Source organism: Heterocephalus glaber, unplaced genomic scaffold (genome assembly GCF_053883595.1).
Source record: "Heterocephalus glaber isolate CG9 unplaced genomic scaffold, H.glaber_assembly_v1.0 deba00001688, whole genome shotgun sequence".
Lineage (NCBI taxonomy): Eukaryota > Metazoa > Chordata > Mammalia > Rodentia > Bathyergidae > Heterocephalus > Heterocephalus glaber.
This window is the reverse complement of record NW_028258413.1, coordinates 6,109,348-6,136,307: the sequence shown is the minus strand read 5'-3', so window position 1 is coordinate 6,136,307 and position 26,960 is coordinate 6,109,348. Positions and strand designations below refer to the sequence as shown.

General features: G+C 51.0%; 1 protein-coding gene across 3 annotated transcripts in view; it reads left to right on the top strand.

Annotated features, from left to right (window-relative positions):
• The window catches only part of Tet2 (tet methylcytosine dioxygenase 2), a 97,076-nt gene that overhangs the window by 15,361 nt on the left and 54,755 nt on the right, over positions 1 to 26,960 (top strand). The window contains exon 2 of one of the 3 annotated variants that reach the window (XM_004866253.4): positions 8,919 to 9,044. The exons of 1 other annotated variant lie outside the window; for it this stretch is intronic. The gene's annotated coding sequence lies outside the window, so the exon portion shown is untranslated. Of the gene's footprint in view, positions 1 to 8,918; positions 9,045 to 21,501; positions 21,784 to 26,960 lie in introns of those variants that run through there. One more of the 3 variants, XM_021245476.2, reaches the window with a different exon arrangement.

The following is a 26,960-nucleotide window of genomic DNA, read 5'->3' as shown; positions in this document are numbered from 1 at the left end:
AGAACATGCATCAAATCCCCATTTTCTGGGTTTACTACTCCCCAAAGTAGTAAGCTCCTGAGTGACTCTTTGAGGAAAAATTCAGTCTCACTAAAAACTTAGATGATAATCATTTCAGTAAATGAAGGAAATGGTTTCTAGTTTTGAAAATGTCAGGTAAGGTACAAAAATGCAAAAGCAGGAGACCAGGAAATTCAAAAGAATTTACTGATTTCTTTTTTTTACTTAACTTTATTGGTACTCAGCCAATTTATTTTCCTTACTACTTAGTAAACTCAGGCAAGGAATTCATTCCGTTATCTATCCGTCACTTGGGTAAAGTCTTAGTGAAAACTTATTAACACAGTGATGTAAAAATTAGATTGCAGTCCAGTGGAGATTCATATGGCCTGGGAAAAATCTTGAGACTTCTTCTTCAGGACTTCAGTTTAACAAAATATTGGACTGATGGTCATGTGGGAAATAGAAAACATCCATGTCTCTAAGAATATGTATTTAATTCATAATAGAAATGGCTTCAGCAGACCATAGATCTGTGTGCTAACGTGCACATCGACAAAATGATTACAAACATGAGCTTAGTATGCTAATCCCATTTTCACTCATAGTTTAGGTTTCTCTACAATACATAAATGGATAAAACTTTAGGGGTATCAAAGAGAGTTAAAAATGGGATATACATATAAATGACTTTGGTTAGCCTGTCTCTCTCTCTCTCTCTCTTTTTTTGGTACTGGGGATCAAACTCAGGTCCTTGCGCTTTCGAAACAGGCGGCGGAACCACTGAGCTAAATCCCTGGCCCCTAGCCTGTCTCTTATTAAAAGATATTTGAGCTGGGTGTTGTGGACTGTGCCTGTAATCCCAGCACTTGGGAGGCTGAGGCAAGAGGATTACTGCGAAGTTCAAGGGCCTGGACTTCATAGTAAGTGTAAGGCCAGCCCCAACCACATAATGAGGCCCTGTCTCAAGAAACATGTATATTTGAGAATTACATGTGGTTAAATCCATCTGAGGATTACATATGGTTAAGAAATTAAAAAGAAAAGGACACCACAAAGTACAGAGTAGGGGGATTTAGCTCAGTAGTTTATCCACCTGCCTCACAAGCGCAAGGATCTAAGTTCGATCCCTGGTACCAAGAAAAAACAAAAAAGTGCAGAGCCATCTTGTTTGTGTCCTGTTTTGGAAAGAGCTTCAAAGCCAGCTCCATCCTAGCAACCAGAACGCGACTGGGCTGAGAAACCAGCAGCTCTCCTGGGGCCCATGAGGCCAGGCTGCTGCCCTCAGTGCCAGGGACAGACAGCAGAGGGGAGATGTGCTGCTCCCCAGCTGAGGCCCCCAGGAGGGACCCAGGCCAGGTAGGATGGCTTGCTGGAGGCACAGGGTGGACAGTCACAGCCTGCAGGGGAGCCAGGGCCGGACTCACACTGCTGGGACTGTCACCTCAGGGGTCCAGACCAGGAGCCTCTGGTGTTGTGCTGAGACCAGGCGAGCTCGGGAAGGGAGCCCTCCTGCCCACCTGAGCCAGACCGCTGAGGGCTCTGCTGATGCTCACACCTGGGCTCAGGCTCACCAGGATGCTGAGGCCCCATCCTAGGACCTTGGGACACTTTTCCCTTCACACAAACGCACCTCACCTGCTAGGCTTCTCCATACCTGGTCCCTCTGCCCAGGACACCGTGTGTGCTGGGCAGCAAAGCTACAAGGTGTGCTAAAAGGCAAGATAACAAAAAACCAAAGAGAAGTATAACGTGGAGACAGCAAACACTAAGACCAGAGTCCAGACTACATCGTGAGACCCTGTGTCACAAAAACAAACCAGTAAATAGACAAATGGCGAAGAGAAGCAGTGATATGGCTGCAGAGGAGACAGTCTAGGGTTCATTCTGTCGCCTTCCTTTAATGCGCACCATGCTTTGAAGGCTGTAGGCCAGGTTCAGGTGTCCACAGACTCCATGCTTTTTCCAGGTTTTGCAGGGCTGTCAGAGCGGCTTCCCTCTTCATCTCTCCTGAGGAAGCAGACAGAGCACATCCTCTCCGGTGGCAAATGAGCGCCTTCAGTGAAAGGCTCAGTGTGGTCAGCTGTGAGGCTGGCTGGGAGACCAATGTCACCTCTGACCTGCGTTCTGATAACCGCCAATTCATTCAAGACCCGTGGCCTCTTGTGTCCCCTGACCTGGCGGAAACCTAGACAGAGTGTGACCTCACCGCAGTGGCACTTGCTGGGGGAGGCTGGCACCCCTGAAGCAGCTGCGTTCCTAGCCAGACACAAGAAAGATGATCCTGCCTTCAGTGCTTTAATATCACCCCGCTTTCTTAAGGAGAAAGATTTCTCTAGTGTGCAGAGGAGCTAGCTTTTAACAGCTCCTGAGCTGGAATAGCATGGATATTCTAGTGGGGCTTCATCTGTTTGCTGCTCTTTTTTACTGGTCCATTCTTGGCGGCTGCAGAGGTTAAGCCTTTCTGGACAGATTGCAATAGATTTCTTTTGGAAGTGGTGGTTTTACTTGGGAGGCTGAGGCAGGAAGATTGCTGCAAGTTTGAGGTCAGCCTAGGCTACATAGTGAGTTCAAAGCCACCCTGGCGTACATAGTGAGACCCTGTCTCAAAAACCAAGAAAGAAAGAAAAGAAACAGCAATTTCTGGCTGGGGATGTAGGGTGGTATGGGGACTCGGGGACCTGGGGACCTGGCAGTGATGTAGTCTCACGTCCGGGGCGGAGTTGGGTTGGAGCTCTGACCTGAGCGTGGTTGCCTGGGCACCCCAGTGAGGAAAGGCCGGGAGGGTCAGTGCTGCTCCCCGCGAGCAAGCGGCTCTTGGCTCAGGGCTGGTTTTAAGCCGTGACTTAGTCTCTGCTGGCCTAGAAATGCCACCCCTGGCCCTGGGTCTCCGTCGCCAATGCTAGAGGCCAGCACGGATCATCCACACCTGCTCTTGGGGGCCACGTGTGCACATGGATGTCACAGGTGTGATCTGGGCTCGCCTGGGCCGTGAGCTGAGCTTATGTCACAAGGTTTCCTTGCTTTCCTAGGGGACTAAGTTATTTTTATTTTTAGTTTGGTTTAGTTTTGCGGTTCCAGAACTTGAACTCAGGGCCTTGCCCTTGCCAGGCAGGTGCTGCACCGCTGAGCTACATCCTGGCCCTTGAGTTATTTTAAAGACCCCCTTTCTGCTCTGCAGTCTCACAACATACTGTCTCTAAAACCTGCACTGTTCAATTTTCTCTACCCTGCCTCGAAAGCAGTGGGCCACATTCTGATTGGCATCACCTGTTTTCTCCTGCCCCCCCTTAAATGTGACAGGGTCTAAGTTACCTATGCTGGCCTTGAACTTGCAGTCTTCCTGCCTCAGCCTCCTTGTAGCCTTCTATATAACTCAGTGCCTCACATTTATTCCTCCATATTAAACTTGCTTTCCTTCACCTTCTGTTCCAGCTTACTCTTCACTCCTTGTTTATAAGGAATAAAGCAAGTTTAAAAATAAAAGTCTCTGATTGTATAAATCATTATGCTCATCTGTGTTTCTACCTCAAATACTTTTAAATAGTAAGGTTTTCACTTTTCAGTTCCCCTTCATAAGCTATGATCTGTATAGCCTTTAGCCAGGCATTTTTGAGAGATAGAAAGAGAGGGAGAGAGAGAGAGGGAGAGAGGGAAAGAGGAGCCGTGCATCTGTGTAGATAGGGCATACAGATTCTCAGCTGAGTCACCACCCACACTTGTGGGGGGGAGAGGATTTCCAACTCCTGGGTTTTCTGCTGATTTTCACTTAGCATGTGATAAACAATGGGTCGGATCCCTGGCCCAGAGAGTACACGGTTACCCTGTCCTCCTTCCATCCGGCGGGCAGTGTGGCTGCAGCTCAGACTTCAGTTTCCACCCAAGCACAGAAGGCACCGCCAGGCCCACAGGAGACTGCAGCACCCTGGGATCCACGCGGCGCCCTCCACACTGGGCACTGATTTTTATTTTTACTTATGCCACTATTTCTCGAACATTCCCAAGAACTCAGTTTTTAAGTAGCAATAACTATACCTCTTTTCCAGGAAATTTTGAAACAAGAAAATCCAGTTTAAAGCTGGGCGTGGTGATGCACACCTCTAATTCCAGCACTCAGGAGGCTGAGGCAGGAGGATTGCTGCAAGTTCAAGGTCAGCCTGGACTACATAGCAAAACCCTGTCTCCAGAGAAAAAACTTTTTTTGATAAAAATATTTTATGTCAGCTGGTCCTGGTGGCTCACGCCTGTAATCCTAACACTGGGGAGGCTGAGGCAGGAGGATCGCTGTGAGTTTGAGGCCAGCCTGGGCTACATAGGGAGGCCTTGTCTCAAAAATAGATAAATTAAATAAATAAATTTCCCTTTAAAAAGTATTTTATGTCATGTTAATGATACTTCATTTGAAAAATTTATAATTTTTTTTTCTGGTATCAGGGATCAAACTCAGGGCCTTGCGCTTGCCAGGCAGGTACCACTGAACCACATCCCTGGTGAGTAATTTGTTTTTAACAATACAGCTAGACAGGGGCCGGGGATTTAGCTCAGTGGTTTTGCTGCCTGCTGTGCAAGCGCAAGGGTCTGAGTTCGATCCCTGGTACCAAAAACCCCCCACAAAAAACAGTACAGCTAAATATAGCTCCAGAATATCCTTATATTTTGAACCCTTTCTTTCTCCCTTTGTTTTCTCTCTCTTTCATCTCCCTTCCCTTTTCTTCCTTCCCTTCTTGTTTTTGATTTTTTTCTTTTTGTTTCTTTAAAAATAAGATCTCACTATATAACCCAGCTGCCCTCAAACACTCCCTCCTCCTGCCTCAGCCTCCCGAGTGCCGGCTGGGATTGCAGCAGGTGTGCACCACCACACCGGGCTGAAATCTTTTTCTTTTCTTTTTTTTTTTTTTGGTACCGGGGCGGGGTTTGAAACTCAGAACCTTGGGCTTGCAAGGCAGGCGCAGCACCACTGAGCTAAATCCCTGGTTCAATAAATTCTTTTTCTTTGCCTTTTTATTAGAAATAAAATTTGATGAAATTTCCTCATTTACATTTTTAGAATTAAGAAATCCTGCTATTTGCAGCAGTGCTGTATTTTAGAAGCAGGAGTAGGCCAGGCCTCCGAAGTTCTACGTGTGGTAGAAACTTCTGCCTGGGGCCCCCTCCCGTGTCGAGACTTTCTCCGAGATCCTCCGCTGTGCATCCCCATGAGACCCATGTAGTCCCTTCAGACCTTGGCGGTGCCCTGACGGGAAGCCGCTCTCTGGCTGTGACTCATTCCATACCCGGCAGTCGAGATTCGTGCCGCTGCCTCCCACCTGTTTGGAAATTGGAAGGCAGAGTCACTGTCACCCTAATACTTATTTGGAAAAGAGGAGAAATGAGCTCCATTTTTGAATATGTAGGCTAACAGTGCGGGCCGGAAGCAGTGTTTGACCTGCTGACTGGTCCTTAATTTGCAGCTGTTCACGTGGACCAGCAGCAGCTCTGTGTATATCAGCCCCAGAACTGGTGGATTCCTTTCTCTTCGTAGTCCGGAGTTATCAGATGGAAAGGAATAGCATGTGTGCTGTGAAAGTTTGCTTGGCCTCAGTAATGAGACTCTCAGCTACATTTCAGGGAGCCTTTTTGGTTTAGTTTGAGACAGGGTCTCACCATGTAGCCCAGGTTGGCCTTGAACTTGCAGGGATCCCAAGCACTGGGATCACAGGTGTGTGCCACCAGGCCTGGCTGGGTGTTCCCAGGGAAGTTTGAGCATAAGCGTACGTACGTCAGTTGAAATCTGTTGCTGTAACCTTCCTGGTGTTTTCACGTTGATCTGTTCCTGCAGCAACTCCTGTGTATTTTCCCCATCTGCATGGAGTCAGACGGTGTGTTTGTCATAGATTCATGAAGCCTTCAAGCTGGGTTAAAGCAAGGGTAATAGGGTTCAGCACTGTGTAGGCTTCTGTGGTCCTCAGTTTCCCTCAGTGACCAGTTTAAGGCCACGCAGCTTGCAGGATTAGAGTCAGCCACCACCTTAGTTTGCTCCTGAGTGTGGGAATTGGGGAGAGCACCTGTGAGATTCAGCTTGTGGTGCTGCAGTTGCCGTGTCAACGCGGTCCAACACCGGAGCCTCAGCGTGAGGAGAGGAAATGACAGGGAACCTGGTGGCCAGCGGTAAACCCTCCCCCTCCTCTCCCCCTCCTCCCCTCATGGACTTTCTAGGTGAATCTCAAGACGCCTGTATGTCAGGAATGGCAGTTCTGTTGTAGCAAAACCAGTTTCTATCTCAGTGGATCTAAACAACCCATCCCTCACTGGCTTCCCAGAGTTAGATCTGGGCACACCCGGTACCACCGAGGCACTGACCAGAGAGGACTCAAGCCAGGCAGTGGCCGGGCCTCATGGAGGTGTTTGGTCCCCATGCAGGAATTCGTATTTGCCCTTTCTGCTTGACCTCCACGCCGTGTGTTCTTGTGCTGTGGGTTTCCCGTCTTGGTTTTATTATTTCCTTGTATTGACTGTGCTGGGCACATGCACTCTGCCAGGGGCAGTCCTGGCACCGTCTTGGTTGAATGGATGCCCGTGACCCCTTTTGCTTCTGGAAGTGATGTGGATTCCTTGTCATTTGCACATCACACCAACTGGATGTGCGTGTACAGCTCTCGGGTCCCGTGTTGGGTTGGTAATAATCTCTGTGCTGGGCAGAGCTATGCTAAGTGGTTTCTAGCTCCAGCTTCGTATTTCGGCTGTGTTTAGCATGTTAGTTCTTTAGACTGTGGACCAGGAACGACCGTGTGTGCAGGTTAGTTTTTATCTATGGACCTTGGTGTGCGAAGGCTGCCAGGTTCCTCCTCACTGTGGCCACTGTGTGCATTGGGAGGGGCAGGAGGAAGCTCCGCGCCCTGGCCACTCTGCAGGGATGTTTGCATGCAGTAGTCTTTACAACCCTTCACAGCACTCGCTGCGAAGTTGCCTCCTGCCTCAGCCTCCCGAGTGCTGGGATCACAGGTGTGTGCCACCACGCCTGGCACCTACTGCGTTGCTGATGGGAGTGGAAAATGGTGCCTTCACTTTGTAAGATCATTAGCAACTCCTCAATTTACCATACGGCCTAGAAAGTCCTGTCTTAGGATTTCACTCCAGGAAGACTAAGGCCAATGATCACACAAAAAGGGAAGTGATTGCCTCGCTGCAGTGTCACTCGTGGGAAAGGATACAAAGATGTCACGCACACACACGGACTGCTGTTCGGCCGTGAGGTGAAGGCAGTGCTGGGGTGTCCTGTACCGTGCCTGGGTCTAAGACACCACGCTGCGCGAATGACCCGCCAGGCCAGACTCAGGCTGGATGCTGAGAGCGGCCCTGGGCAGTGGGTGAGACCCTGTGTGTGTGTGGGATGCCAAGTGATGCCAGGGATGGTGTCTCAGAAACCCAAGGCCCTAACCCGTGAGGCTGGGGTGCCAGGCTTCCGAGGGAGCAGCACGTTTCAACCTGAACGCCCATTTCTGGCTGTGGCTGCTTCCATTTCTTGGCGCTGTGAGATGGTGTCTGGCCGTGTGGTCCAGGTTGGCCTCAAACTGGCTCCTTAGCCCCAGGCCGGCCAAAGCTTTAGCTCCCAAGTGCTGTGGTTGCAGGCGCCGCTCTGTGCCGCCCGGCTTGCTGTGGGATCTGGAGAAGAGGTTGAGAGCGGTGAAAGTCACGGCCGGGGACGCGGCTGTGCTGCCTGGAGCAGCCCCGGGTCTGCGTGTGCTGAGAGCCATCAGTCCCTGAAAGCCCGAGAACCTGAGCTTGGGTGGCTTCTCGCACTCTGGACTCTGAGTCCGGTATCACAGCCCCTAATCCGCAGCGTGGGCAACTGGCCGCTGCATTCGCTGTCTGACAACACCTTGGCTGCATCTTAGTCCCTGCTGCACTGTTCTCGATGATCGCCTTTTGTCTCCCTGCTGGGGATTGAACCCAGGGCCTTCACACTGAGCTGTGTCCCCAGCCTTTGCTTGTGTTTTATTTTGAGACAGGGTCTCACTGAGTCACTAAGTTGCCCAAGCTGAGCTCAAACTTGTGATTTTCCTCCCTCAGCTTCCCAGAGTGCTGGGATTCCAGTCATGCTCAGGTTTTCCCCAGTGATTTTTTTTTTGGGTACCGGGGATGGAACTCGGGACCTTGTGTGGCCAGGCGGCGGCACCACTGAGCTAGATCCCCGGCCCTCCAAGGGTCTTACACAAATGTGTCCAGTGTCCGGGCTAAGGCCCTGGGGCACGGGGGACCCCGTCACAGTCCCTGACCCTTCCCACAGTGCTCGGCATGTTGCCGTGCTGTGGCGCAAACTGAACAAACCTGAGGCGTCTCCTTCCGTGGCTTATCCATCCCAGCTTCATCTTTCGGGGGCCTGCAGAGCGAGGTTTCACTGTAGCCTAACCAGGCAGACTCTCCCAGTTTAGGGGCTCGGCTTCAGACCAAGCTGGTTCTGGTAAACTCAGGCCAAGAGCCCGGGCGTGGTGGCGCACGTCTGTCATCCCAGCACTCAGGAGGCTGAGGCAGGAGGATCACTGCAAGTTCGAGGCCAGCCTGGGCTACATAGTGAGTTCAAGGCTGGCCTGAACTGCATAGCAAGACGCTGCCTCAGATGTGCACAAACACACAAACTCAGGCTGGGAACCACAAGATTGAGCAGACAGGTCGCCAGGCAGTGGTGCCCAAGCCTCATTGATGTTTGCAACCAAGCTGGGAGGACCCAGAGCGGCGCCTGCATGAGGGGTGCTCTTAGACAGGTCCCTGGTGGGTGTGGGGAGGGGCGGCCCCGCGGGAAAGGGCCTCTCACCACCGTGTGAGCAGCCCCAGCATAGCAGAAGCTCCCAGCTCCCGGCCCTGCCGCCTGGATGACTTTGCAGCCCCTGCGTGTCCCTTGCCCTCCGCCCGAGTAACTGCTGTCCCTCTGTCTCTTCCAGGCTGGGACTCTGGGCCGTGGCCGCCAGGTGCTCCGCCCACCCCGCTGAGTGGCTGAGGAAGCGGGATGGGCCCGGCCACCGCCAGCAGGACATGAGCTGAGGCAGGCGGTGAGGACGCAGCGTTGGGTAAGAGCAACAGCCAGTGAGCTGCGTGTCACCCCTCAATACCCACGTGGTCCGCGCTGTCAGGGGCTAAGGTCTGTGAACACCTGGAGTTGCGTGTGGACTTCCATGCACGTGAGGCTTCTACCCAGTCTGTCATGTCTGCACATTTTTTTTTTTTTTTTGAGGCAGGGTTTTGTTGTGTGGTTCAGGCTGACCTTGGACTTACCATGTGGCCCATGCTGGTGGCAATCCTGCCTCAGCCTCCTGAGTGCTGGGATTACAGGCCTGTGCCACCACACCCAGCTCATTTTTATAAAGAAATAAAAATCATTCAGAATACAAGTATCAGTACTGGGTGTAGGGGTGCACTCCTGTTATCCCAGCTCTCCGGAGGCTGAGGCAGGAGGATCACAGGGAGTTCAAGGCCAGCCTGAACTAACCACATAGCAAGTCTCTGTCTCAAAAAGAAAAAGAAACCCAAGTACAAAACAACTCAGAATATATACATATACAAATAAAAAGCAAAATAGAAGTTAAATAGGAAGTAGGGAGAGGTTCACATAATTCCCCAAATCCTCTATTCTGCTGTTTCAGCATTTCACATCTATGCACATTTTTCATGTATACGACAGTGTCACTGAGTTCACAGAAAGGAAGGTTCTGTGCTGTGAGGTGTTTGCTTCTTCTCTGTAAAACAGGCGATTCGCCTGTGACTTGTACTCTGAGTGACATTTTGGCTGTTCTTTTAAGGTAACGGAATGAACAGTGAATTCACGAACTACTCTTATTCTCTGATAATTGCGTTACGAAGTTGCTATTTTTCCACGGAGGTGAAAGAGTGCTTCTCTGTATTCTGTCAGCATGTGCCGCGCGCGTCATCTGGGTTGATACAGGCGGGGGAAGGAGTGGGCTGTCCACACCGCTGGCCGGCTGCTGGGTCTCGGGTTCACTTTCAGGTCCAGGCATCCCCGAGAACCGAGGTGCGGAGAGGCAGATTGCAGCCGCGCCTGCGCGATCCATCAGCCCTGCGAGAGTTTCTGATGCCAGACTTCCCGGTATCGGTATCGCGAGAGGGAAACGTCAGGGTCTTAACCCCGCCCTGAAGGTCAGGGACCTTTCTTCACACCTGGTGCAAATCTGGGTTCTTCTTCAGAGCACCTCATTGCTGTGCCTCTGTACGTACAGTAGGAAACTGATGGCTGCTGCTCCTAGCTGCCGGAGATCGAACCCAGCCCTTCCCTCTGAGCTCCATAACCAGCCCCCACCTCACTTTTTCTAAATTTTGAGGTGGGGTCTCAGTCAGTGCATGCCAGACTGGGCTTGAACTTGCGATCCTCCTGGCTCAGCCTCCCAGAGTGCTGAGATTACAATGTGCACCGCTACACTTGACTTAATATGGGCTTTTTTCGAAAATATTTAAGATATGGACAGGAATGAATTCTACTACATATACCTTTGCCTATACTAGAAACCACTTGGTCAGGTGTTGTAGGAAAGGGATCAGAGGTTGGGTAGGGAGGAGGAAGCAGTAGACGCTTGCTCTTCTGAAGCCCACATTCCCCGTCTTCCTGCCTTCAGCCTGACAGCTCCTTGCCTGGCCTTCCGGGCTCGGATCGGGCCTTCAGTCCCATGCCAAGCTGTGGGTGCCTGCTCTGCCATGGCCTGACCCGGTGGGGACCCTCATCCTGTTCTCAGCCAAACTTACCCTGGCTGTCATGGGCCCCAGGGTGGCCTCTGCCTGGGGTCTGCAGTCACCGTGAGGGAGGAGAACCTGACTCTCAGAATGAGCATTTTCCTCTCCCATTCATATTTTTAGCGTCATCATCATCGTTGTCACTGAAAGTAGACTTCCTCTTTCCCCTCGGGGCTGGAAAGACTGTGGTAATTCCGCGTGCAGAGTCTCTCTGCCCGTGCACCGGTGCTCATGGTGTGGGGTGCACTGGGCACCCCACTCCCTTCCCATGCTGTGCCCAGAACCGAGGACGCACGCAGGGTGGCGTCTTCATGTCCCCAGTGAATCCCAGTGTAAGACTTTATGGAAAAGTCTCAGACACCACCAAAGAGAAAAGAAGACGAGGAAGTAAACACTCCCTGCTCGGCCAGAGACTCTCCTGCAGCTCCAAGGAGCCCCCGCCTCATGCCTTTCAAAAATCTTAGCTTCCCTTCAGTTTTTACAGTTGGATTTGCTCAGCCCAGGACTTATTTTCAGAAGTAAACAAGGCTTGGGCTTATTTTTAGCACATTTATCAGGGATGTGTTCCTGGGAAAATTATTTAACCTCTTTAAGCCTTGCTTTATTTGGCAATGAGGAAAGTAAATAATGATAGATAATAATAGGAATTCTTAAAAAATAATATGTGTAAGGCCTGGCAGAGCACAGGGTCTCAGTTCTTGTCTAGCATTTGTTTCGTTATTGTTCATTGCTATTCTTAGCTTCTTTCAGGTGTTATATTATTGATTACTTTCCTTTCTCACGGCAGTGGGGCTCATCCCAGGGCCCCGCACATGCCGGCCAAGCCTCAGCCAGGCTGTGGCCCCACCCTCCTTCAGGTGTTAAGATGTGAATTCACTGGAAAAGTTTTCCTCAATACCCATCAAATAAATATGAGGCCGCCTTCTGGGAACTGGGGAAACGCTGCTGAGAAAGCAGACAAAACCCTGTCCTGTTAAACTTAGAATTGGGTGGGAGACAGACAAAGACATCCAGTAAGCCAAACCCCGAGAGGTACTAACCTTAATGTAAAGGAGAAGGAGGGGTGCTGCCGTGTGTGCCATAGCCCCAGCAATTCGGGGGAATGGGGCAGGAGGAGCATTTGGATCAAGGAGTTTGGGACCAGCCTGGGAAATGTGGCAAGACTTTGTCTCATTAAAAAAAAAAATTACACACACACACACACACATACACACACACACACACATACATCCAGGTTCTATATTTTTATTCCCAGGTAATCAAGAATGAAAACATTGGGCCGGGGATTTAGCTCAGTGGTTCCACCGCCTGCCTCACAAGCAGAAGGACCCAAGTTCGATCCCCGGTACCAAAAAAAAAAAGAAGAATGAAAACATTATCATTTTGAGGCTATCAGACACAACCCAGTTCCATTGAGTTACTTTATGGAAGGGAAATAGGGCACTAAAGCTGCCACAGGCCCTCCTGATGACCCTGTCATCCGCTGTCGCGGGACCTGGTCCCACCCCAGGTCAGCACACTGAGAATTTCCTGATTTCTGAGCCATCTCTGAGAAAGAAGGGTTGGGGATTTGCCTGCGAGGTGACCACAGTACATGGCGAAGGCTTACACGAAACGTGCTCTGCAGTAGGAGGCTGCCATGGCACTCATCCCTTCGCCCTTCCACTCTGCAGCAGCTCCCGAGTCCTCTGTCCTGATCAAAAATCCGGTGGGTGCCCCTCCTGAGCACCGTCCCATGGAAAGGCAGCTCGTAACGCAGGGTGCTGGTCCTCATCTGCTGTATTCGCTGGATCTGGCACCGTGTGACGCTGGCTCCTCACCAACACCAAACAACCACGAAGGGGAACATTTTGAATGGATTCAGGTCATTGAGGCAGCCAGGACAGTGCAACTAAAGACTCTCAGGCAAGAGGACTCCAGAGCTGCTGCAGGAAGTGGCCAGGACCGTGGGATGAGTGCGTTCGAAGTGATGGCGAGGATTTTGAGGGAGTTCATGGTAGTGTGTCTTTTATTGCAGTACACTAAAAGAAATATCCAGCACTCACCTGGCTGGGTCACACCTGTGTTTGCCAGCTGGCTGGGAAGCGGGATGGGAAGGTCGCATCACCCGGTGACCACTTCTCCGACTCATGCGGATACTTTTTCTCTCTCATGAAGCAAATGGGCTTTGCAGGAGCTTCACTTCCTGACTTGTGGGTCGTTTTCCTCCCTCCTGAGTTTATTGTTGAAGTTTCCTGATTTAAGTTGTCTACCTTTCAGTCATTGAGAAGGCACAGTTATTTCTAATATTGTACCTCTTCTGTTCATCTTTCAGAAACAAAGGCTTTTCTTAGTGTCCTGTAAAACTGCTGGCCTCAGCATTAGACCCACTTTCTGCTCATCTGGCTCATGGTTCTGCTCCAATTTAAATCCATGCCCAGACCTCTTTTTGTTTTGATTTTTGAGACAGGGCCTCGCTATGTAGTTCAGGCTGGCCTCCAGCGCAAGGCCATCTCCCTGCCTCAGCCTCCTGAGTGCTGGGATGACAGGTGTGCGTCATCAAACCCAGTTTAAACTTTAAAATTAAGATTTCAACGTTCCTTCCCTAGAGACCATTTTGAGGAATGGCCACTGTGACTTTCTATAGTCACTGATCAGACAAGCCTGATCAATTCTCCTCTAAGTCTCTCTCTCTTTTTTTTATTACCCATTTGATCAGATTTATTGTTTAGCAACTGATGCGTATTTTAAATGCTTAATAATAATTGTATTCATTATATTTGTGATCGTTTAACTTTCTCATGGAGAAAAAGAAACGCAGGCATAAAATACCTGCTGGGCCTTCCACATAGTTTTAGTTTTTACAGATACTTGGAGCCCGTGTCTACACGGTGGGCAAAGAGGCACCACCAGGTGACCAGGCCCGGGTTGTGACCTTTGACCCACTGCTCAGTCCATCTCAGGATCTGGTTTCTGTTGTCCTCCCGCTCTTCAGGCATATTGCTGGGCAGCTGGTGCACAGTGTCTTCCTTGTATGGTAACATGGCCTCTTCATAAAGAACGTGAAAAATCTCACACTCGATCTTGTCTCCTAGTTTCTTCTCATTATATCCCCTTGTTTCAAGTCTTTTTGTGCAATATACTGTTATCTGTTCTCAACCCAAAAACTGCATGAAGCCATCATTCAGGAAAGAAATCCCAACCATGGTAGTCAACAGTAACTCCACCTTCTGCCCTGTGGTTCTCTAACTCATCAACCACTTTTTCTTCATCTAAAATGGGACACTCATACTCTTCATCCATCGTAGCCATGGTATAACGCCCCTTCTTGAGCTACATCACCCACATTAATGTACTTTAGTCCTGATCTGGATGCAAGTTCTTTGCCTAGTGTGGATTTTCCAGCTCCTGGTGTACCGGTGAGCAGGATGTTCGGAAGCACCACAGTTCCCGACCTCGAAGTCTCTCTCTCTTTCTCTCCCCCACCCCTCCAGGAATAGTGGTCTTGAGATGTTGCCCAGGCTGGCCTTCAACTTCTGGGCTGTACTGATCCTCCTGCCTCAGCCTTCTGAGTGGCTGGATTACAAGTATTGGCTGTCATAAGATTTTAAAACAAAAATAGACGCGGTAGGTCATGCTCTACAGTGCTCTCCAAACGATTCTGCTACCTATCCATTTGTTATGATTATTATTTTTTGGGTACCAGTGATCAAAATCGGGACCTTGCCCTTGTGAGGTGGGCAAGGGAACCACTGAGGTAAATCCCTGGCCCATTTGTTATTACTTTGAATAACATGCTGTCGCTTGGTGGGCGAGCAGAGGCATATTGAACAGGAAGAGGTTTCTGTGACCTGGAGCTCTCTGATCCCCTCGGTCCGCATTGTCCTTCTCTCCCCGTTGCACACTCCACGGTGTGACGCCATCAGGCACAGCCTGGTCTCAGCATCTCTGCAGACCAATGGGAAACCGAGCGAGATGGCGCACGCCTGTCACCCCAGCACTCAGGAGGCTGAGCCGGGAGGATCTTCACAAGTCAGAGGCCAGCCTGGGCTGCAGAGTGAGACCCCCCACCCCCAAAATGAGTAGGAGACCGAAGAGCGGAGCCCTGGCCTTCTCAGGGGCTGCTTTCTGCTCTGATCCTTGTGTCCCTAACCCAAGCACTGTTCTGGATCAGAGCCACGCTGAGGCGTCAGTGACCCAGCTCTCCTCGCCCGGAGCCCCTCACCTGGCTGCTGCAGCTTCCTCGAAGGGGTAAGGCTCAGAGCCCTCACGGGTCGCATGGGCTTGGAGCAGAGAGGGGCAGCTCTGGTGAGGACACCACGCCCCAAGGGACAAGGCTGGAGGACAGTGGGGCTGCAGGGAGCAGCTGGGCTTGGTAAGGCCACCCTCTGTGTCCAGCCTGGTCACCACCATCCATGGCGCGAGGAGGCCTGGGACCTGCGGTGGCCAGGAGAGCACTTCAGGAAAATGACAGCCACACCTGCATCTGGAGATCTTTTCCTTTAAAGAGGCATGAGGTGATTTATCAGGCAGAATCTTCAAAGTTCCCCTAAACAGAGAGTGGGCCCGAGAGGGAGGGGGCCACAGTCAGGGCTGGGACTTTGCGTGGTTTTGGCTGTGGAAATCTGCGGAATTTGTGAATCTGTGGAAGGTTTGAGCTTGGTTTTCATCTCAGAATCCCTTTTTTGTTTGTTTGTGTTTTTCTTGAGTCAGGATCAGGCTGGTCATACACTCACTATGTAAACCAGGATGATGGAACTCACAGCAATCCTCCTGCCTCAGCCTCTGGAGTGCTGGAAGACTGGGGATGTAACTCGGTGCAAAGGCCCTGGGTTCAAAACAAAACCAAACAAACCAAAGCTCAGGCAGAGAAGCTGCCCAAACCGAGGGGGTGTGGCCGGCAGAGGGACAGGGCACGTGGGGTTCTTGCTGTCTTCGGGGTGTCCCACCAGGAACTCCCTGTGGAGCCGGGACCCACAGGGCAGGAGACCCAGACTCCAGCCTGCAGGGGCCGCAGCCTCTGCTGGATTCCCTGGCCTGGCTGCCATCTGTCCTCATCATCCCCGTCCCTGTGCTGCCCCGAGAGGTCCTGGTCATCACCTGGGTCTGAGGGCCAACCCTGGGGACCCCGCCTGGCTCCTCAGGCTGCCCCGGCAGCGCCCTGGAGCCTCACTCCCCTGCTTCCTGGAGTCGCCGCAGGCAGAGCCCTGGGCCATCCCCTGTCAGCGTCCCAGCAGCACACAGTGCCTGACGATGTTGTTACGTCCTGGGCTTTGCTTGTTTTGCCGTAGTGGGGACAGGACCCAAGGCCTCACTGTGCACCACCTCCCCTGCTCTTGTTTTGTTTTGTGTACTTCGAGGCAGTCTCGCTAGGTCAGTAAGTTGTCCAGGCTTGGCTGGAACTTGTGATCCCCCTGCCTCAGCCTCCCAGAGTGGTCTTTGTTATAACTTGTGTTTGTTTTGTTTTTTGAGACAAGGCCTCACTGTAGTTCAGGCTGGCCTCCGACTCACTGTGCAGCCCAGGCTGGCCTCAAACTCATGGCAACCTTCCTGCCTCAGCTTCCCAAGTGCAGGGATCACAGGTGTGAGCCACCACTGGGGCTCTGTCTTACATCTCACTACTCTTTGCCCTTTCTTAAAACAGAGACAGCCCCAGGAGGTCGGGGGTGGGGGAATTGCAGATGTTACATCTCTGATCTCTTCTGCAAAGTTACATTGTTTCAGAGCCTCAGCCTGGGAGGTACTTCAGTGGAACTAACACTGCGGAACACCTGCTTTTACTTTTCCCTACAGTGTAGTAGGAAAATTACCTTTGCTACAGTTGAGGCTTGCGTGGTTCTGGCTATTTTGGGAGACTCCGGTGCTGAATCCAGTGTTCCAGTTTAGGCGGCATCAATCATTACATCTCACTATCAGAAGAGAACCACGAGGACTTCATGGGTATTTGACATCTCCGGGGTGATTCTGCCCCCACGCCCACGCTGGCACAGGAAGCCGGGACCTCTAGCATGCTGCACCCCAGCACTTGGTGGTTTTGTTGCGTTTGATTTGGAGTTCTGGGGATGACTCCAGGCCCTTCACCCTGAGCTACATCGCCAGCCCTTCTTCACGCTGAGGCAGAGTCTTGCTAAGTCTCTAAATTGCCCAGGCCAAGCTAGAACTTCAGTCTTCCTGCCTCAGTCTCCCAAGTGCTGGGATCACAGGCGTGCGCCACCCCGCCCAGCTGAGATGATCATTTTTAATGAATTAAAGTGCTCAGAACTTCGTTGAGTGAGACATGAATGCAAGAAATATTTGTAGAATTACAGAATGCTCGGTGTAGGCTACTTTTCTGGTGTTCCCTTGTTTGTTTTGCTGACTTGCCTCTCTCAGAGGGGAGAGGAACCTGAGTGCAGCTCGGTTGGAAGCCAGTGGGGGCTTCGGTCCTCACAGCGGGGCTGGTGCAGGGAGGGGTGGTGGCCCTGAGGAGGACCCGGGCTGGTTCCTGTAGCAGCGCAGTTTCGGAGCCCTTGCTGTAGACGCCAGAGCAGGACTTGGCTGGGCAGTTCACACAGTGCTCACAGCAGGCGCTAAAGCCTCTGCCAGATTTCAAGCATAAAACCGACCAGGAGTCTCCAGGGGTTTTCTTCCTCCTTACTCAGTAGCAGGCCTTAGAGAGAGTAATTTTGTTTGCTCCCTTTTTTGACATTCAAAAAATTAAATTATTATGGATTTTTCTAGAGTAAGAAGGTCAGAAGTTGTATCTGAATGCCTGGCTTGTGGTGTTTAATAACTGATTGAGTGAAGGTGCTGTTGTCTTTACAAAGGAAAAAGATGTAATTAAAAAAAATATTTAGCTTAGTTTTTAATTATATGGCAAACATTTCTCTCCAGCAGCCTAGGTTGTAAGCGATGCTGTGTCTTAAACTGTCGCCTTTGGAACCCTATTCAGCCCAGTTAAGGGACATAGAAGGGAGAAAAGCAGTGGCCAGAAAATGTGAGTGAGAGAATATTTCCTAAATGAATATGGTGAATGAAGTTGTTTGCAAAATTGCCAGAAAAATGACACATTGTAAAAGTTTAAGAAACCATGCAAGAGCTTGTTTCATTCATTCGTGTGTGTGTGTGTGTGTGTGCGCGCGTGTGCGTGTATGCACTGTAACTAAGACCTCACTATGTATCTCAGGCTGGTTGCAAACTCCAAACCCTCCTGCCTCAGCCTCCCCTGCTTGGATTATAGGCATGTACCACCATGCACAGTAATGTGCGAACTTTCTATATCGCCCTCGTAAAAAGGACTTGTCTAGCACCTGGCTGGATTCTTCTAATAGACTGGAAACTCATGGATTTGGTACATTTGGTACTGCCCATCTGGGCACAGTGGCACACACTACCATCCCAGCACTCTGGAGGCTGAGGTAGGAGGATTGATGCTGAGTTCAAAGCCAGCATGGGCTACATAGTAAGTTCAAGGTCAACCAGGACTACATAGTGAGACCCTGCTTTAAAGAAGCAGAAGAGAGCTGTTATCAGAAAGACTCAGATAGTTATCAGTGAGAACCTGGAGGAAGGGAAACACCCTGTATACACTTGATAGTGATGCCAATTGATGCAGCCCTCAGGGAAATCAGAATTGAGGCTCCCAGAAAAGTCAGAGAGAGAAGCTCAGGACCCCATCTCATTTCAGGACCACACATGTGTGTGCACACATGCACACATACACACGCACGCACACAGCCATCAGTGGGCCCCTGCTTAGGACAGCTGGGCCGCAGAGCCGTCCGTGGGCCGGAATGGCCGAACAAGTCCCAGTGTGCAGATGCGAATGTGACCCGATTTTAACAAAGCTGGAAATCAATCCTGCCGTTCACTATGGCGCTGGTGGGCTTAGCGAAGTCACCCGGACATCCAGTGACAGCTCTCGGGGACTCGTGGGGCTGAAGTGTCCCCTCCTGAGCAGAGAGCAGGGTGGTTTATGGGGCTGGGGCGGGCGGAGAGTCAGCACATGGAATTCAGTGGTGGGGGCCAGCGGGTCATGGAGGTGCGTGCAGGGCTGTGTCGCTGTGCACACGCACATGCGCAGGCCAGGAGATGTGGGGGGCTGTGCAGCCATCTGTCTGTCTGTCTGTCCAAATACACAGAGCACACTGGTCAGAAGGGCGAAGTACACCGGGGCCGGTACTGCTAGTGAGAACCAGGACTTCCCTCTTAGAAGACAGAGAAACCCAAGAAAGTAAAATGTAAGATTCCTGGAGCCTGGCTGGGGCCCCGCAGCAGGGTGCTGACCCTGTGCTCACGAGGCCTGGGTTCTTCCCCATCCCACAGATCAGTAACTGGGGCGTGGGGGAGACTGTCACTGTTGTTTTACTAAGCCTCAGTTTTCAACTTTTTGATTTTTGGAGACAGGGTCTCACTATGTAGCCCAGGCTGGCCTTGAACTTGCACGATCTTCCTGCCGCAGCCTCCCAAGTGCTGGGATCACAGGCCTTCACCACCACACCTGGCTTAAAATATATCAAATCTAATGCTTCTAAATTACTCTTGATTTTGAAGGGGCTTTTGTTTTTGCTTTTGTTCTGGGAGTGCTGAGCTACACCCTCAGCTGCTTTGTAATTATACTGAGACAGTCTTGCAGAATCATTCTGTTGCCCAGAATGGATTTGAACGTGGGATCCTCCTGCCTCAGCCTCCCAGAATGCTTGGATCACAGGTGTGCATCACCCTGCAAGACTTGAAGTGTTTAATGCAAATAAATAATTGAATTTAAAGGGAATTCTTAGTTCTCAAGGGTTTGAAGGGTTCAATGACAGGCATTTAAATCAACTTTCAAAACATAGTCACCGCATGAATATAAACTTTAGGCTGAGCATAAGACAAAGCAAAACATAAGCTCCCTGGAGAAGTCAAGTTTAACTCCCATTTTGTTTAAAAGGATAACTGGAGAGTTAAACACACCTCAGTTCCTGCACTCACTCCGGACCCACCATCTCTGGCTTTGCTTTGGGAGAAGGGTCAGTCAGAAGGCCAAATGGGCAAAGGAGGGAGGAGTGAAGGGCTGGAGGGCGTCTTAGTGACTCTGAGGGAAGGAGGGAGAGGGATTCCTCACCAACACAGTTTTCCTAGGGTTACAAACCTTAGGAAGACGCAGGGTGTGGTGGCCCACACTTGTAATCCTAGCACCCGGAGGCTGAGGCAGGAGGATTGCCATGAGTTCAAGGCCAGCCTGGGCTACACAGTGAGTTCAAGGGCAGCCTGAACTATATAGCAAGACCCTGTCTCAAAAAACCAAAAAGAAGGAAAGAAAACTTGGAATAGATTTGATGGATTTTTAAAAGTTGGGTCACTTGGCATATAAGACAAAAAAATCATCTCTTCTTCAAAAAAGGCATTATTTTCTCATGAATTCATGATTGAAAAACTGTCCTGTGGATGTGGTTCATTCAGATCATCATTGTTCTACTTCCTGAAGAGTTTATGGAAGGTGAGAGGACAGTTAATAACACAATAGACATGGAACAAACAAAACAAGGGCAAAGACTGAGTCAGGGTGCTTTTCCACCATGCTCACTTTTGTTTATATTTTTGTGCTCAGTTACGATTGCTTTGGTTACAGGAACTTATCAGTTGGTAATATTTACCAGTTTAGCAAGTAGAGATGTTGCTGATTTGTGAGAGTTGAGATTTTTCTCTTGTTTTGATTTGGTTTGTTTTATTAAAAACCAAAAAATGAATAAAATAAAATATTCTCTGTGTGTGTAGATAGCACACCTGTATGCCCACTAATTTAATTTACATGGGTTTTTATTTGTTATTGTTCTTGAGACAAGGTCTCACTATTCAGTTCAGGACAACCTTGAACTCACTGTGCAGCCCACGCTGGCCTAGAACTCTCAGGGGATCCTCCTGCCTCACCCTCCCAAGTGCTGGGATTACAGGTGAGGGCCACCACGCCCAGCTTGGGTTTTTTAAATGCCTTAGTTTTTGCATTCATTAATATTCTTTTTCAAAACAACTGTTCTTGAATTTATCAAGCCTGCTGCATAGATTTCTATTATGTTCAGGTCAAATCCCCTTCTTTGCTTATTTTCCCGAATTGTTGCATTGGAATGCTTAAATAACTTTTTTGTTTTGTCAATAAAAGATGTTCAGGAATTTAGGAAACAAAGTTATCTCTTTAGCTCTGTTGATCTTCCCTAGTAAAGTCAGCTCGGTGGTCCCAAAGATTGCTTTTGTTTGTGATTAGTATTGCAATCTAGGAAAACAGATTCAAGCAATGTTGAAAATGTGCCCCAAGGTTTTACAGGATGCAGGCTGCGCTTATACATACCCATACAGGGTCTTGCCGCTGCTCACTCTGCAGCCTCAAACATGTGGTGGCGACCCTCCTGCCTCGCCCTCCCGAGTCCTGGGATCGCAGGCGTGCGCCATCATGCCCCGCTGTTTGCCCGCATAGTTTCACTCAATCTCCTCCCTCCTGGCGTCCCTCCGCCCGGTGTGCCGGTGCTGTTCAGGCTGCCCCAGCCCCAGCCATTCCGCCCTGGCTTCCAGGGTTCACCCTAAAACTCCTTCCTCAGTGCTGGGGACAAACCGCGGCCCAGCGCAGGGGTGAGGGCGCCACCCCCGGGCCTGCAGCGCCACTGCGCTTTCCCTTGCTGTGCGACTTTTCTCCACAGGAACCGGGACGCACTAGAACGTTTTCCCCTGTCCTGGGTCCCAAGCTTCCCACCCCGGGGAAGGCCTGAGACCCTGGATGCCCCCAAGGGGCCACAGAAACTCCCCTCCCAGAGTAATATAGGCCTGCCCCGGGGGCAGGAATGTTGCCTGGGGAGGGAAGCTGAGGCAGGCGGGCTTCCTGCTGGCTCCGCCCAGTGGGTGCGGCTGGGTGGGTATAGAGGCCGGGAACCTCCGGCCGGGCTCCAGCCTCCCCTGCGGACTCGAAGGCAGCGGCCTGAGGAAGGTCCGTCCCTGCCTCCTCTCCTCCCAGCCCCTCTGGCTTCCCAGAGTCCTCTGGCCAGCTAAGACTCAGCCGCCCGCTTCCGTCTCCGGCCTGCTTGAGCTGCTGCAGCAGCCTTCGAACCCGCGGCAGGGGGCTGGGAACCCTGACTTAAGGTACTGTAACCTGCGCTTCGCTGAGCGTGGTGGCCCAGCCCTATCCTAGCATTCTGGAGGCTGAGGCAGGAAGATCCTGTGATTCCAAGGCCCGTCAGCCTGAACCATGTAGCGAGATCTTGTCTCAAAAGAAAACAACCAAAATGATAGCAACCTGAGGTTTGTTTTCAGCTGGCGTCTGGAGTGGGGAGAGGATCCGGGAGGTGGCCCTGGGGCCGAGCTCTCTGGACCGCTGGGCTCTGCTTCTCTGAGTGTGGGCAGAGTCCAAGCTGGGCCAGGACCCGGGTGAGGCTCCGCTCCGAGCTGCAGCCCCTCTCAGGGGCTCAGGGTCGTTGTGTTGGCTGCAGTGAGAGTGGAGGGCAGGGAGCTGCCTCACTCTGGGGGTTTGTTCCTCTCTCCCTGCAGGGGCTCCACCTGCTCCCCAAAGCGCAGCGAGTCTTCTTAGGACCTGCAGATGGCCTATTTCTGAGGCATTCAGAACATTATCAGTGACAAGCTTTTTCGTGTATTTCAAAGTATTATTTATGAAGGCTGAGTGTGGTTTATTCCTGTGATCCCAGCACTCGGGAGGCTGAGGCAGGAGGGTCACTTGCTGCAAGTTGGAGGCCAGCTTGGGCCATACAGTGAGACCCTGCTCACAGAACCCAGTCCAGGTCCTCACCAGATCCTATGCAGTGTTTGGTCCTCTGCCATAGGGCTGAGGAGGCCTCTCCCTCTCCTGCTTGGGGCCGTGGGAGGGAGTCCCCTTGGGAAGCCTTGGATTTGAGCTCCTGCCTTAGCCTCCTGAGTTGTGCTGGGGTGACAGGCATGCGTCCCCAGGCCAGCTCCGTAGCTGGTTTTAGAAGCGGGCTGCGCTTGACTATTGGCGACGTCCTGCAGTGAGCTTCCCCTCCAGAGTCTTAGAACTCTCGGGCTGGGCTTCCACAGCATTCCGTGTGTTTTAGGGCGAATTCTGATGTTTCCCGATTCTGTGTTTGGTTATTTTCGAGGTTTCCTGGGAAGGGGGCTGGGCTTCCTGCTCGTAATGTTCCTGCTTCTCCACATGTTTTCACTTTGTTCATGAGCACGTGGGAAATGAGCTTCCGGTGGCTTGAATCTTGGAGGCAGCTTGGGAGGGGACCCAGAGTAGATCACAGCCCTTGAGTGGGAAATAAATCCTCAGCCAGCCTCAAAGAGACAAAAACAAGCCAGTCTTAGCCTAGGAGGGGCTTTGAGTGAATTTCATGTTTCACATTTCAAATGCGAGTTCAACTCTTCAGTGAATGTGCAGAGCTTAGCCCTGTAAGCAGCAGTAATCACAAGCAGTAATTGACGGGAATTTACACACTCGCTGGAGATTTTCACAGGTTTTGCTGGGATGGGGGCAGAGGCTTCCCGGTGACCCTCAAGATCTCCAGACTTGGAGACCAGGGCTCACAGTTCTAGTTTGGATAATAAACTTAGTTTCCAAGGCATTGCTTTAGTGCAAATATACAGAAGAATTGAAACTGGAGAGCTGGGTGTGGTGATGCACGCCTGTGGTCTCTAGCACTTGGAGGCTGAGGCAGGAGGATTGCTGGGAGTTCAAGGCCAGTCTGGGCTACATAGCAAGACCCTGTCTCAAGAAAAAAAGGGTTAAGAAACTGGAGGGGCAGACAGCTGGATTCTCTGATTTGAAGCGCACCTGGAAATCACTGCAGGTTTTCAGCAGGGTTCTGAGCTGCAGACTGGGGGCGGGGTGCGGCGGCGGGGGGGGGGGGGGGACCCAATGATGGAGAAATTCAGTCCCATGTCTGCAGTGAGGGACCCGCAAAGACCATGTGAAGATGCCAGGGCTGAACCCTGCCCTTCCCGGGGTGGAGGGAGTTCGACCTCCTTTTCACATCTTTATCTTTTAAGCACTTGTTGAGAGTGCAGGATGAGCATTCCTCTCAGGGAGTTGGTCCACATGCTGCACCACAGCCTCAGCTTTTCCTCCCCTCCCCCCTCTCTTGGTCCCCTTCCCTATGTTTCCTGTGATTTCTTTTATTTTGCTCTTTACTTATACATTAGGTTTCTCATATAAGAGAAACTATGTGGGGTTTAAGCTTGTGTCTGACTTATTTCACTGAATTTTATGGTCTCGAGGTACATCCATTGTCCTACAAATGATTCACATCATTTATCCTTCTTTACGGCTGAGTAGTACTCCACTGAGTGTAAATGCCACATTGTCTTTATCCGTGCATCTGTTGATGGGGATATAGGCTGCTTCCAAGGTTTAGCTATTTTGAGCTGCTGTAAACATGGTGTACAGAGGGGATGGAGGAGGAGGATGGGTCACTGTAATAACATGTCTTTAACTTTTTCAGGAAGATTCCTGAAGGGGAATCTGGGGAGTAGCTGGGTCAAATGGAGTTTCTAGCTTTGGGGTTTTTTTGGTACCGGGGATCAAATTTGGGACCTTGTGCTTGCGAGGCTGATGGCAGAACCACTGAGCTAAATCCCCGCCCCTCTAGCTTTGTTTTTTGAGGACTCTCCGCACTGACCTCCACAGTGGTTGTACTGCTTTCCATTCCCACCAACAGCAGGAAGGGCTCCTTTCTCCCCACATCCTCCCCAGCACTTGTTATTTCTTTTCTTTGCTGGCCATTCTTTCTGGGGTAAGAGGGAATCTCAGTGTTGTTTTAGCTTGCTTGTCTCCAGTGCCCAACGATGGTGAACATTTTTCATGTGCCGATGGGCCACTTGTTCTTCTGAGAAGTGTCTGCTCCTACCTCAGCCCTTCCTGCTGTGGGGTTGGAGGACTCTGCACGCAGGCAGCGCATCCAGGTGTGTGCTGCAATTCTGCTCCTGACTTGTGCGAGTGCTCTTGTGGTTTTGCCATGGAGTGGAGATGGTGGAAGCTCTGTCTATGAGCTGCTACTGCATTTCGGGTCCTCTACAAAATCTTTCCCAAATTGGGAATTTCTGAGGTTTTTAATTCATTCACTTCTTTTTGTTTTGTTCTTTTTTTTTCTGGTACCAGGGATGGAACTCAGGACCTTGCAAGGCCGGTGCAGTGCCACTGAGCTAAATCCCTGGCCCTTATTTTGGTTTTTTGAGGTGAGTCTCACTACATCATCAGGCGTTGCCTCAAACTCACTAGGTAGCCTAGGCTGGGCTCTAAATGTGGCAGTTCTCCTGCCTCAGCCTTCTTCACTAGGTAGCCTAGGCTGGGCTCTGAATGTGGCAGTTCTCCTGCCTCAGCCTCCTGAGTACTGGGATTGGAGGTGTGTGCCACTACGCCAGGCTTATTTTTTGTTTTGTAATTGCTTTTCTTTTGGGTGGAGTATAGGGAAGGGACCAGACAGACCTGACAGGTTTTAATGTGCAGTGAGTTTAAACCTAATTCATTAAACCTAATTAATTGAAACTGCTTTCACCTTTTTACATTTCTCAATCTTTCTCAGTGATAGCCAAATTCTGAGCAGGCCCCTTGCACTGGAGGAGAGTGAAGTAGGGGCCATTTAGGCCCAGTGGCGTGGCGGGTGCACCTTCCAGTTAATCTCAAGTCCCCAGCGATTCAGCGGGAATTCTGCCCTTGGTGTCTTCCCTCCCACCTTGGCCTGGGGACCCCACAGAACTGGGTGGGCCAGAACCCTGGCTGCCAGTCGGGACGTCCCCTTCTCCAGTGCAAATAGTGACAAGCGTTTGTGAGTGGCAGGAGTACAGGGGCCCAGTGCTTCCATTTTGATGTCAGAAGCACGTTGGGTTCGAGTTTGGTGCTCAGGAAGTTCCGACTCGCACAGCGCCAAGAGAAGTGCTGGTCTGCTGCGGTGCGTGGCCGGCTGGGGCTGCCTGAAGCTGGGCTGGAGACGCCTGGATGGGTTCTGCCTGCCCGTGTTCTGTCCAATCGCCAGCTGGGTTTATTCTGGCCAGTTCCAGGTCCATTAGGCTATCACATTTCAGTCTGATTGACAGTATTTGAAATTTTAATTTGTTCTAGGATGAGTCAGGTGATAACCAGTTCTGAATCAAAATGAGGAAATCTGAAATGTCTTTTTTAAGACCTTGAACTCCTGGCGATCCTCCTGCCTCAGCCTCCGGAGTGCTGGGATCACAGGTGTGCGCACCACACCGAACTTGATATTTCTGTCCTTGGACTGACTGACCAGATGCAGTGGGGAAGCATGGATAGTCCACTGGCTTCCAGTCTGCACACCCCGTAGTCAGCCATGGGCCTTCCAGGGCTCTGAGGTCTAACATTCCCTGACCGGACTCGGCTGCAGCCCACAGCTGTCTTTTAGCTCAGTAGGATGCTCACCAGGTTGGTTTGTCACCATGGGAACAGAGCAGAAATGTGGCAGATTTCTCTAGTATTCTTTTGTGCTTCTTAATGGGCAGGGAAAGGAACAGATCCATGCTGCATTCATCCCAAGCCTTGAGGATCACGCTGAGCACCGCCCAGGAAAAGGCAGCTGGCAGGGTGTGTTGGGGGGCAGAGGGCACACCTGACACGCCCAGGGTCAGCACCCACCGAGACTAAGGTGTGTGGAGTGGACCAGGGGGACCAGGCCACAGGAAAACTGGGGACCCCACAGGGCGTGATGGCGCGCGCCTGGACTTCACCCTGTGAGGCTGAGGCAGGAGGATGCAAGTTTGGACCCAGCCTGGCCAGTTTAATGACTTGTTAGGAACCCACCTCGAGCTTCACGAGGGGGTGGAGCTGGGGCTCAGCAGGAAGCCTGGATTCAGTGCCCAGGGTGGAGAAACAGATTTTATCCATCAGATACCTCTCGGACTGTCTTCTGACTGACATCTCTCTTGGGCCGCCTTGCTGACTTTTTTTTTTACAATCTCTAAATTCTAGGGTGTGTTAGACCCAAATTGGAGTCAGCATCTCTAACTAGCTGTGCTCAGTTGGGGTGATCTTGCAAGACTTTAAATGTTATTGACAGGTGAACACAGTGCAAAAGTCTTCCACTCTGACCCCCTTACCCAGTCCCTGACCTGTATCCCCAACTGCCAGCCTGAGATACCCACTTGAATTACAGTCTGCCCCTGCAGTTGTACTTATTTAAAGACAGTGTCTCTCTGGGTAGCCCAGGCCGGCCTTGAACTCTTGTCCCAGCCTCCCGAGTGCTGGCATTACAGCCACCTGCCACTGGGCCTGGCAGAAATGAATGCTCTTACAGACTAAGACTAAAACCAAATGAATGTTTCACCTGTCTTTATTT